Raw genomic sequence first — 8,364 nt, 5'->3', positions numbered from 1 at the left:
GATTCCTCCAAAATTTCCTTTTGTCCTCCACACATTTCAATTGTAAAATGTAATGCCTGCAGCACTTGATATTCCCAGGTGGTCTCCCATCCAAGTACTAAAAAGCCCAACATTGCTTAGCTTCTGAGATCAGACGAGATCAGGCTTATTCAAGGTGGTGTGGCCGCAGGCGATTGCATTTCTGCTTTCATGACTTTTATGTTTAGTGAGCTGGGGGTGATTCCTCCAAAATTTCCTTTTGTCCTCCACACATTTCAATTGTAAAATGTAATTACAAAAATGTAATGCCTGCAGCACTTGATATTCCCAGGTGGTCTCCCATCCAAGTACTAACCAAGCCCAACATTGCTTAGCTTCTGAGATCAGACGAGATCAGGCTTATTCAAGGTGGTGTGGCCGCAGGCGATTGCATTTCTGCTTTCATGACTTTTATGTTTAGTGAGCTGGGGGTGATTCCTCCAAAATTTCCTTTTGTCCTCCACACATTTCAATTGTAAAATGTAATTACTAAAATGTAATGCCTGCAGCACTTGATATTCCCAGGTGGTCTCCCATCCAAGTACTAACCAAGCCCAACATTGCTTAGCTTCTGAGATCAGACGAGATCAGGCTTATTCAAGGTGGTGTGGCCGCAGGCGATTGCATTTCTGCTTTCATGACTTTTATGTTTAGTGAGCTGGGGGTGATTCCTCCAAAATTTCCTTTTGTCCTCCACACATTTCAATTGTAAAATGTAATTACAAAAATGTAATGCCTGCAGCACTTGATATTCCCAGGTGGTCTCCCATCCAAGTACTAACCAAGGCCAACATTGCTTAGCTTCTGAGATCAGACGAGATCAGGCTTATTCAAGGTGGTGTGGCCGCAGGCGATTGCATTTCTGCTTTCATGACTTTTATGTTTAGTGAGCTGGGGGTGATTCCTCCAAAATTTCCTTTTGTCCTCCACACATTTCAATTGTAAAATGTAATTACAAAAATGTAATGCCTGCAGCACTTGATATTCCCAGGTGGTCTCCCATCCAAGTACTAACCAAGCCCAACATTGCTTAGCTTCTGAGATCAGACGAGATCAGGCTTATTCAAGGTGGTGTGGCCGCAGGCGATTGCATTTCTGCTTTCATGACTTTTATGTTTAGTGAGCTGGGGGTGATTCCTCCAAAATTTCCTTTTGTCCTCCACACATTTCAATTGTAAAATGTAATGCCTGCAGCACTTGATATTCCCAGGTGGTCTCCCATCCAAGTACTAACCAAGCCCAACATTGCTTAGCTTCTGAGATCAGACGAGATCAGGCTTATTCAAGGTGGTGTGGCCGCAGGCGATTGCTGTTCTGCTTTCATGACTTTTATGTTTAGTGAGCTGGGGGTGATTCCTCCAAAATTTCCTTTTGTCCTCCACACATTTCAATTGTAAAATGTAATGCCTGCAGCACTTGATATTCCCAGGTGGTCTCCCATCCAAGTACTAACCAAGCCCAACATTGCTTAGCTTCTGAGATCAGACGAGATCAGGCTTATTCAAGGTGGTGTGGCCGCAGGCGATTGCATTTCTGCTTTCATGACTTTTATGTTTAGTGAGCTGGGGGTGATTCCTCCAAAATTTCCTTTTGTCCTCCACACATTTCAATTGTAAAATGTAATGCCTGCAGCACTTGATATTCCCAGGTGGTCTCCCATCCAAGTACTAACCAAGCCCAACATTGCTTAGCTTCTGAGATCAGACGAGATCAGGCTTATTCAAGGTGGTGTGGCCGCAGGCGATTGCATTTCTGCTTTCATGACTTTTATGTTTAGTGAGCTGGGGGTGATTCCTCCAAAATTTCCTTTTGTCCTCCACACATTTCAATTGTAAAATGTAATGCCTGCAGCACTTGATATTCCCAGGTGGTCTCCCATCCAAGAACTAAAAAGCCCAACATTGCTTAGCTTCTGAGATCAGACGAGATCAGGCTTATTCAAGGTGGTGTGGCCGCAGGCGATTGCATTTCTGCTTTCATGACTTTTATGTTTAGTGAGCTGGGGGTGATTCCTCCAAAATTTCCTTTTGTCCTCCACACATTTCAATTGTAAAATGTAATTACAAAAATGTAATGACTGCAGCACTTGATATTCCCAGGTGGTCTCCCATCCAAGTACTAACCAAGCCCAACATTGCTTAGCTTCTGAGATCAGACGAGATCAGGCTTATTCAAGGTGGTGTGGCCGCAGGCGATTGCATTTCTGCTTTCATGACTTTTATGTTTAGTGAGCTGGGGGTGATTCCTCCAAAATTTCCTTTTGTCCTCCACACATTTCAATTGTAAAATGTAATTACTAAAATGTAATGCCTGCAGCACTTGATATTCCCAGGTGGTCTCCCATCCAAGTACTAACCAAGCCCAACATTGCTTAGCTTCTGAGATCAGACGAGATCAGGCTTATTCAAGGTGGTGTGGCCGCAGGCGATTGCATTTCTGCTTTCATGACTTTTATGTTTAGTGAGCTGGGGGTGATTCCTCCAAAATTTCCTTTTGTCCTCCACACATTTCAATTGTAAAATGTAATGCCTGCAGCACTTGATATTCCCAGGTGGTCTCCCATCCAAGTACTAACCAAGCCCAACATTGCTTAGCTTCTGAGATCAGGCTTATTCAAGGTGGTGTGGCCGCAGGGGATTGCATTTCTGCTTTCATGACTTTTATGTTTAGTGAGCTGGGGGTGATTCCTCCAAAATTTCCTTTTGTCCTCCACACATTTCAATTGTAAAATGTAATTACAAAAATGTAATGCCTGCAGCACTTGATATTCCCAGGTGGTCTCCCATCCAAGTACTAACCAAGCCCAACATTGCTTAGCTTCTGAGATCAGACGAGATCAGGCTTATTCAAGGTGGTGTGGCTGCAGGCGATTGCATTTCTGCTTTCATGACTTTTATGTTTAGTGAGCTGGGGGTGATTCCTCCAAAATTTCCTTTTGTCCTCCACACATTTCAATTGTAAAATGTAATGCCTGCAGCACTTGATATTCCCAGGTGGTCTCCCATCCAAGTACTAACCAAGCCCAACATTGCTTAGCTTCTGAGATCAGACGAGATCAGGCTTATTCAAGGTGGTGTGGCCGCAGGCGACTGCATTTCTGCTTTCATGACTTTTATGTTTAGTGAGCTGGGGGTGATTCCTCCAAAATTTCCTTTTGTCCTCCACACATTTCAATTGTAAAATGTAATGCCTGCAGCACTTGATATTCCCAGGTGGTCTCCCATCCAAGTACTAACCAAGCCCAACATTGCTTAGCTTCTGAGATCAGACGAGATGAGGCTTATTCAAGGTGGTGTGGCCGGAGGCAATTGCATTTCTGCTTTCATGACTTTTATGTTTAGTGAGCTGGGGGTGATTCCTCCAAAATTTCCTTTTGTCCTCCACACATTTCAATTGTAAAATGTAATGCCTGCAGCACTTGATATTCCCAGGTGGTCTCCCATCCAAGTACTAACCAAGCCCAACATTGCTTAGCTTCTGAGATCAGACGAGATCAGGCTTATTCAAGGTGGTGTGGCCGCAGGCGATTGCATTTCTGCTTTCATGACTTTTATGTTTAGTGAGCTGGGGGTGATTCCTCCAAAATTTCCTTTTGTCCTCCACACATTTCAATTGTAAAATGTAATTCCTGCAGCACTTGATATTCCCAGGTGGTCTCCCATCCAAGTACTAACCAAGCCCAACATTGCTTAGCTTCTGAGATCAGACGAGATCAGGCTTATTCAAGGTGGTGTGGCCGCAGGCGATTGCATTTCTGCTTTCATGACTTTTATGTTTAGTGAGCTGGGGGTGATTCCTCCAAAATTTCCTTTTGTCCTCCACACATTTCAATTGTAAAATGTAATTACAAAAATGTAATGCCTGCAGCACTTGATATTGCCAGGTGGTCTCCCATCCAAGTACTAACCAAGCCCAACATTGCTTAGCTTCTGAGATCAGACGAGATCAGGCTTATTCAAGGTGGTGTGGCCGCATGCGATTGCATTTCTGCTTTCATGACTTTTATGTTTAGTGAGCTGGGGGTGATTCCTCCAAAATTTCCTTTTGTCCTCCACACATTTCAATTGTAAAATGTAATTACTAAAAAGTAATGCCTGCAGCACTTGATATTCCCAGGTGGTCTCCCATCCAAGTACTAACCAAGCCCAACATTGCTTAGCTTCTGAGATCAGACGAGATCAGGCTTATTCAAGGTGGTGTGGCCGCAGGCGATTGCATTTCTGCTTTCATGACTTTTATGTTTAGTGAGCTGGGGGTGATTCCTCCAAAATTTCCTTTTGTCCTCCACACATTTCAATTGTAAAATGTAATGCCTGCAGCACTTGATATTCCCAGGTGGTCTCCCATCCAAGTACTAACCAAGCCCAACATTGCTTAGCTTCTGAGATCAGACGAGATCAGGCTTATTCAAGGTGGTGTGGCCGCAGGCGATTGCATTTCTGCTTTCATGACTTTTATGTTTAGTGAGCTGGGGGTGATTCCTCCCAAATTTCCTTTTGTCCTCCACACATTTCAATTGTAAAATGTAATGCCTGCAGCACTTGATATTCCCAGGTGGTCTCCCATCCAAGTACTAACCAAGCCCAACATTGCTTAGCTTCTGAGATCAGGCTTATTCAAGGTGGTGTGGCCGCAGGCGATTGCATTTCTGCTTTCATGACTTTTATGTTTAGTGAGCTGGGGGTGATTCCTCCAAAATTTCCTTTTGTCCTCCACACATTTCAAATGTAAAATGTAATTACAAAAATGTAATGCCTGCAGCACTTGATATTCCCAGGTGGTCTCCCATCCAAGTACTAACCAAGCCCAACATTGCTTAGCTTCTGAGATCAGATGAGATCAGGCTTATTCAAGGTGGTGTGGCCGCAGGCGATTGCATTTCTGCTTTCATGACTTTTATGTTTAGTGAGCTGGGGGTGATTCCTCCAAAATTTCCTTTTGTCCTCCACACATTTCAATTGTAAAATGTAATGCCTGCAGCACTTGATATTCCCAGGTGGTCTCCCATCCAAGTACTAACCAAGCCCAACATTGCTTAGCTTCTGAGATCAGACGAGATCAGGCTTATTCAAGGTGGTGTGGCCGCAGGCGATTGCATTTCTGCTTTCATGACTTTTATGTTTAGTGAGCTGGGGGTGATTCCTCCAAAATTTCCTTTTGTCCTCCACACATTTCAATTGTAAAATGTAATGACAAAAATGTAATGCCTGCAGCACTTGATATTCCCAGGTGGTCTCCCATCCAAGTACTAACCAAGCCCAACATTGCTTAGCTTCTGAGATCAGGCTTATTCAAGGTGGTGTGGCCGCAGGCGATTGCATTTCTGCTTTCATGACTTTTATGTTTAGTGAGCTGGGGGTGATTCCTCCAAAATTTCCTTTTGTCCTCCACACATTTCAATTGTAAAATGTAATTACAAAAATGTAATGCCTGCAGCACTTGATATTCCCAGGTGGTCTCCCATCCAAGTACTAACCAAGCCCAACATTGCTTAGCTTCTGAGATCAGACGAGATCAGGCTTATTCAAGGTGGTGTGGCCGCAGGCGATTGCATTTCTGCTTTCATGACTTTTATGTTTAGTGAGCTGGGGTGATTCCTCCAAAATTTCCTTTTGTCCTCCACACATTTCAATTGTAAAATGTAATTACAAAAATGTAATGCCTGCAGCACTTGATATTCCCAGGTGGTCTCCCATCCAAGTACTAACCAAGCCCAACATTGCTTAGCTTCTGAGATCAGACGAGATCAGGCTTATTCAAGGTGGTGTGGCCGCAGGCGATTGCATTTCTGCTTTCATGACTTTTATGTTTAGTGAGCTGGGGGTGATTCCTCCAAAATTTCCTTTTGTCCTCCACACATTTCAATTGTAAAATGTAATTACAAAAATGTAATGCCTGCAGCACTTGATATTCCCAGGTGGTCTCCCATCCAAGTACTAACCAAGCCCAACATTGCTTAGCTTCTGAGATCAGACGAGATCAGGCTTATTCAAGGTGGTGTGGCCGCAGGCGATTGCATTTCTGCTTTCATGACTTTTATGTTTAGTGAGCTGGGGGTGATTCCTCCAAAATTTCCTTTTGTCCTCCACACATTTCTATTGTAAAATGTAATGACAAAAATGTAATGCCTGCAGCACTTGATATTCCCAGGTGGTCTCCCATCCAAGTACTAACCAAGCCCAACATTGCTTAGCTTCTGAGATCAGACGAGATCAGGCTTATTCAAGGTGGTGTGGCCGCAGGCGATTGCATTTCTGCTTTCATGACTTTTATGTTTAGTGAGCTGGGGGTGATTCCTCCAAAATTTCCTTTTGTCCTCCACACATTTCAATTGTAAAATGTAATGCCTGCAGCACTTGATATTCCCAGGTGGTCTCCCATCCAAGTACTAACCAAGCCCAACATTGCTTAGCTTCTGAGATCAGACGAGATCAGGCTTATTCAAGGTGGTGTGGCCGCAGGCGATTGCATTTCTGCTTTCATGACTTTTATGTTTAGTGAGCTGGGGGTGATTCCTCCAAAATTTCCTTTTGTCCTCCACACATTTCAATTGTAAAATGTAATTACAAAAATGTAATGCCTGCAGCACTTGATATTCCCAGGTGGTCTCCCATCCAAGTACTAACCAAGCCCAACATTGCTTAGCTTCTGAGATCAGACGAGATCAGGCTTATTCAAGGTGGTGTGGCCGCAGGCGATTGCATTTCTGCTTTCATGACTTTTATGTTTAGTGAGCTGGGGGTGATTCCTCCAAAATTTCCTTTTGTCCTCCACACATTTCAATTGTAAAATGTAATGCCTGCAGCACTTGATATTCCCAGGTGGTCTCCCATCCAAGTACTAACCAAGCCCAACATTGCTTAGCTTCTGAGATCAGACGAGATCAGGCGAGATCAGGCTTATTCAAGGTGGTGTGGCCGCAGGCGATTGCATTTCTGCTTTCATGACTTTTATGTTTAGTGAGCTGGGGGTGATTCCTCCAAAATTTCCTTTTGTCCTCCACACATTTCAATTGTAAAATGTAATGCCTGCAGCACTTGATATTCCCAGGTGGTCTCCCATCCAAGTACTAACCAAGCCCAACATTGCTTAGCTTCTGAGATCAGACGAGATCAGGCTTATTCAAGGTGGTGTGGCCGCAGGCGATTGCATTTCTGCTTTCATGACTTTTATGTTTAGTGAGCTGGGGGTGATTCCTCCAAAATTTCCTTTTGTCCTCCACACATTTCAATTGTAAAATGTAATTACAAAAATGTAATGCCTGCAGCACTTGATATTACCAGGTGGTCTCCCATCCAAGTACTAACCAAGCCCAACATTGCTTAGCTTCTGAGATCAGACGAGACCAGGCTTATTCAAGGTGGTGTGGCCGCAGGCGATTGCATTTCTGCTTTCATGACTTTTATGTTTAGTGAGCTGGGGGTGATTCCTCCAAAATTTCCTTTTGTCCTCCACACATTTCTATTGTAAAATGTAATTACAAAAATGTAATGCCTGCAGCACTTGATATTCCCAGGTGGTCTCCCATCCAAGTACTAACCAAGCCCAACATTGCTTAGCTTCGGAGATCAGACGAGATCAGGCTTATTCAAGGTGGTGTGGCCGCAGGCGATTGCATTTCTGCTTTCATGACTTTTATGTTTAGTGAGCTGGGGGTGATTCCTCCAAAATTTCCTTTTGTCCTCCACACATTTCAATTGTAAAATGTAATTACAAAAATGTAATGCCTGCAGCACTTGATATTCCCAGGTGGTCTCCCATCCAAGTACTAACCAAGCCCAACATTGCTTAGCTTCTGAGATCAGACGAGATCAGGCTTATTCAAGGTGGTGTGGCCGCAGGCGATTGCTGTTCTGCTTTCATGACTTTTATGTTTAGTGAGCTGGGGGTGATTCCTCCAAAATTTCCTTTTGTCCTCCACACATTTCAATTGTAAAATGTAATGCCTGCAGCACTTGATATTCCCAGGTGGTCTCCCATCCAAGTACTAACCAAGCCCAACATTGCTTAGCTTCTGAGATCAGACGAGATCAGGCTTATTCAAGGTGGTGTGGCCGCAGGCGATTGCCTTTCTGCTTTCATGACTTTTATGTTTAGTGAGCTGGGGGTGATTCCTCCAAAATTTCCTTTTGTCCTCCACACATTTCAATTGTAAAATGTAATGCCTGCAGCACTTGATATTCCCAGGTGGTCTCCCATCCAAGTACTAACCAAGCCCAACATTGCTTAGCTTCTGAGATCAGACGAGATCAGGCTTATTCAAGGTGGTGTGGCCGCAGGCGATTGCATTTCTGCTTTCATGACTTTTATGTTTAGTGAGCTGGGGGTGATTCCTCCAAAATTTCC

General features: G+C 43.7%; 28 non-coding genes and 9 pseudogenes across 28 annotated transcripts; all 37 read right to left on the bottom strand.

Moving 5' to 3' along the window:
• Positions 1-53: 53 nt before the first annotated feature.
• Positions 54-171, bottom strand: LOC131733064 (5S ribosomal RNA; annotated as a pseudogene).
• Positions 172-285: 114 nt separating this feature from the next.
• Positions 286-404, bottom strand: LOC131732964 (5S ribosomal RNA). The gene has a single exon (XR_009325952.1). It is a non-coding gene; the product is annotated as a 5S ribosomal RNA (ribosomal RNA).
• Positions 405-518: 114 nt separating this feature from the next.
• LOC131732963 (5S ribosomal RNA) lies at positions 519-637 on the bottom strand. Its single transcript, XR_009325951.1, has one exon. It is a non-coding gene; the product is annotated as a 5S ribosomal RNA (ribosomal RNA).
• Positions 638-751: 114 nt separating this feature from the next.
• Positions 752-870, bottom strand: LOC131733027 (5S ribosomal RNA). Its single transcript, XR_009326014.1, has one exon. It is a non-coding gene; the product is annotated as a 5S ribosomal RNA (ribosomal RNA).
• A 114-nt stretch (positions 871-984) lies between these two features.
• LOC131732962 (5S ribosomal RNA) lies at positions 985-1,103 on the bottom strand. Its single transcript, XR_009325950.1, has one exon. It is a non-coding gene; the product is annotated as a 5S ribosomal RNA (ribosomal RNA).
• A 100-nt stretch (positions 1,104-1,203) lies between these two features.
• Positions 1,204-1,322, bottom strand: LOC131732961 (5S ribosomal RNA). The gene has a single exon (XR_009325949.1). It is a non-coding gene; the product is annotated as a 5S ribosomal RNA (ribosomal RNA).
• A 100-nt stretch (positions 1,323-1,422) lies between these two features.
• On the bottom strand, positions 1,423-1,541 carry LOC131732960 (5S ribosomal RNA). Its single transcript, XR_009325948.1, has one exon. It is a non-coding gene; the product is annotated as a 5S ribosomal RNA (ribosomal RNA).
• A 100-nt stretch (positions 1,542-1,641) lies between these two features.
• Positions 1,642-1,760, bottom strand: LOC131732958 (5S ribosomal RNA). The gene has a single exon (XR_009325947.1). It is a non-coding gene; the product is annotated as a 5S ribosomal RNA (ribosomal RNA).
• A 100-nt stretch (positions 1,761-1,860) lies between these two features.
• On the bottom strand, positions 1,861-1,978 carry LOC131733072 (5S ribosomal RNA; annotated as a pseudogene).
• Positions 1,979-2,092: 114 nt separating this feature from the next.
• Positions 2,093-2,211, bottom strand: LOC131732993 (5S ribosomal RNA). Its single transcript, XR_009325981.1, has one exon. It is a non-coding gene; the product is annotated as a 5S ribosomal RNA (ribosomal RNA).
• Positions 2,212-2,325: 114 nt separating this feature from the next.
• On the bottom strand, positions 2,326-2,444 carry LOC131732957 (5S ribosomal RNA). Its single transcript, XR_009325946.1, has one exon. It is a non-coding gene; the product is annotated as a 5S ribosomal RNA (ribosomal RNA).
• Positions 2,445-2,544: 100 nt separating this feature from the next.
• Positions 2,545-2,653, bottom strand: LOC131733095 (5S ribosomal RNA; annotated as a pseudogene).
• Positions 2,654-2,767: 114 nt separating this feature from the next.
• On the bottom strand, positions 2,768-2,886 carry LOC131732984 (5S ribosomal RNA). The gene has a single exon (XR_009325972.1). It is a non-coding gene; the product is annotated as a 5S ribosomal RNA (ribosomal RNA).
• Positions 2,887-2,986: 100 nt separating this feature from the next.
• LOC131732956 (5S ribosomal RNA) lies at positions 2,987-3,105 on the bottom strand. The gene has a single exon (XR_009325945.1). It is a non-coding gene; the product is annotated as a 5S ribosomal RNA (ribosomal RNA).
• A 100-nt stretch (positions 3,106-3,205) lies between these two features.
• On the bottom strand, positions 3,206-3,324 carry LOC131733068 (5S ribosomal RNA; annotated as a pseudogene).
• A 100-nt stretch (positions 3,325-3,424) lies between these two features.
• On the bottom strand, positions 3,425-3,543 carry LOC131732955 (5S ribosomal RNA). The gene has a single exon (XR_009325944.1). It is a non-coding gene; the product is annotated as a 5S ribosomal RNA (ribosomal RNA).
• Positions 3,544-3,643: 100 nt separating this feature from the next.
• LOC131733012 (5S ribosomal RNA) lies at positions 3,644-3,762 on the bottom strand. The gene has a single exon (XR_009326000.1). It is a non-coding gene; the product is annotated as a 5S ribosomal RNA (ribosomal RNA).
• Positions 3,763-3,876: 114 nt separating this feature from the next.
• Positions 3,877-3,995, bottom strand: LOC131733062 (5S ribosomal RNA; annotated as a pseudogene).
• A 114-nt stretch (positions 3,996-4,109) lies between these two features.
• On the bottom strand, positions 4,110-4,228 carry LOC131732953 (5S ribosomal RNA). The gene has a single exon (XR_009325941.1). It is a non-coding gene; the product is annotated as a 5S ribosomal RNA (ribosomal RNA).
• A 100-nt stretch (positions 4,229-4,328) lies between these two features.
• On the bottom strand, positions 4,329-4,447 carry LOC131732952 (5S ribosomal RNA). The gene has a single exon (XR_009325940.1). It is a non-coding gene; the product is annotated as a 5S ribosomal RNA (ribosomal RNA).
• A 100-nt stretch (positions 4,448-4,547) lies between these two features.
• On the bottom strand, positions 4,548-4,656 carry LOC131733086 (5S ribosomal RNA; annotated as a pseudogene).
• A 114-nt stretch (positions 4,657-4,770) lies between these two features.
• Positions 4,771-4,889, bottom strand: LOC131733129 (5S ribosomal RNA). Its single transcript, XR_009326066.1, has one exon. It is a non-coding gene; the product is annotated as a 5S ribosomal RNA (ribosomal RNA).
• A 100-nt stretch (positions 4,890-4,989) lies between these two features.
• On the bottom strand, positions 4,990-5,108 carry LOC131732951 (5S ribosomal RNA). The gene has a single exon (XR_009325939.1). It is a non-coding gene; the product is annotated as a 5S ribosomal RNA (ribosomal RNA).
• Positions 5,109-5,222: 114 nt separating this feature from the next.
• LOC131733085 (5S ribosomal RNA) lies at positions 5,223-5,331 on the bottom strand (annotated as a pseudogene).
• A 114-nt stretch (positions 5,332-5,445) lies between these two features.
• LOC131732950 (5S ribosomal RNA) lies at positions 5,446-5,564 on the bottom strand. The gene has a single exon (XR_009325938.1). It is a non-coding gene; the product is annotated as a 5S ribosomal RNA (ribosomal RNA).
• A 113-nt stretch (positions 5,565-5,677) lies between these two features.
• LOC131732949 (5S ribosomal RNA) lies at positions 5,678-5,796 on the bottom strand. Its single transcript, XR_009325937.1, has one exon. It is a non-coding gene; the product is annotated as a 5S ribosomal RNA (ribosomal RNA).
• Positions 5,797-5,910: 114 nt separating this feature from the next.
• Positions 5,911-6,029, bottom strand: LOC131732947 (5S ribosomal RNA). The gene has a single exon (XR_009325935.1). It is a non-coding gene; the product is annotated as a 5S ribosomal RNA (ribosomal RNA).
• Positions 6,030-6,143: 114 nt separating this feature from the next.
• Positions 6,144-6,262, bottom strand: LOC131732946 (5S ribosomal RNA). Its single transcript, XR_009325934.1, has one exon. It is a non-coding gene; the product is annotated as a 5S ribosomal RNA (ribosomal RNA).
• Positions 6,263-6,362: 100 nt separating this feature from the next.
• LOC131732945 (5S ribosomal RNA) lies at positions 6,363-6,481 on the bottom strand. The gene has a single exon (XR_009325933.1). It is a non-coding gene; the product is annotated as a 5S ribosomal RNA (ribosomal RNA).
• A 114-nt stretch (positions 6,482-6,595) lies between these two features.
• LOC131732944 (5S ribosomal RNA) lies at positions 6,596-6,714 on the bottom strand. Its single transcript, XR_009325932.1, has one exon. It is a non-coding gene; the product is annotated as a 5S ribosomal RNA (ribosomal RNA).
• Positions 6,715-6,814: 100 nt separating this feature from the next.
• Positions 6,815-6,943, bottom strand: LOC131733054 (5S ribosomal RNA; annotated as a pseudogene).
• Positions 6,944-7,043: 100 nt separating this feature from the next.
• On the bottom strand, positions 7,044-7,162 carry LOC131732943 (5S ribosomal RNA). Its single transcript, XR_009325931.1, has one exon. It is a non-coding gene; the product is annotated as a 5S ribosomal RNA (ribosomal RNA).
• A 114-nt stretch (positions 7,163-7,276) lies between these two features.
• On the bottom strand, positions 7,277-7,395 carry LOC131733057 (5S ribosomal RNA; annotated as a pseudogene).
• A 114-nt stretch (positions 7,396-7,509) lies between these two features.
• LOC131733019 (5S ribosomal RNA) lies at positions 7,510-7,628 on the bottom strand. Its single transcript, XR_009326007.1, has one exon. It is a non-coding gene; the product is annotated as a 5S ribosomal RNA (ribosomal RNA).
• A 114-nt stretch (positions 7,629-7,742) lies between these two features.
• LOC131732940 (5S ribosomal RNA) lies at positions 7,743-7,861 on the bottom strand. Its single transcript, XR_009325929.1, has one exon. It is a non-coding gene; the product is annotated as a 5S ribosomal RNA (ribosomal RNA).
• A 100-nt stretch (positions 7,862-7,961) lies between these two features.
• LOC131732939 (5S ribosomal RNA) lies at positions 7,962-8,080 on the bottom strand. Its single transcript, XR_009325928.1, has one exon. It is a non-coding gene; the product is annotated as a 5S ribosomal RNA (ribosomal RNA).
• A 100-nt stretch (positions 8,081-8,180) lies between these two features.
• Positions 8,181-8,299, bottom strand: LOC131732938 (5S ribosomal RNA). The gene has a single exon (XR_009325927.1). It is a non-coding gene; the product is annotated as a 5S ribosomal RNA (ribosomal RNA).
• Positions 8,300-8,364: the final 65 nt, after the last annotated feature.

Source organism: Acipenser ruthenus, unplaced genomic scaffold, assembly GCF_902713425.1.
Source record: "Acipenser ruthenus unplaced genomic scaffold, fAciRut3.2 maternal haplotype, whole genome shotgun sequence".
NCBI lineage: Eukaryota > Metazoa > Chordata > Actinopteri > Acipenseriformes > Acipenseridae > Acipenser > Acipenser ruthenus.
The sequence above is the reverse complement of the archived record's forward strand: the minus strand, read 5'-3'. Positions and strand labels throughout refer to the sequence as shown.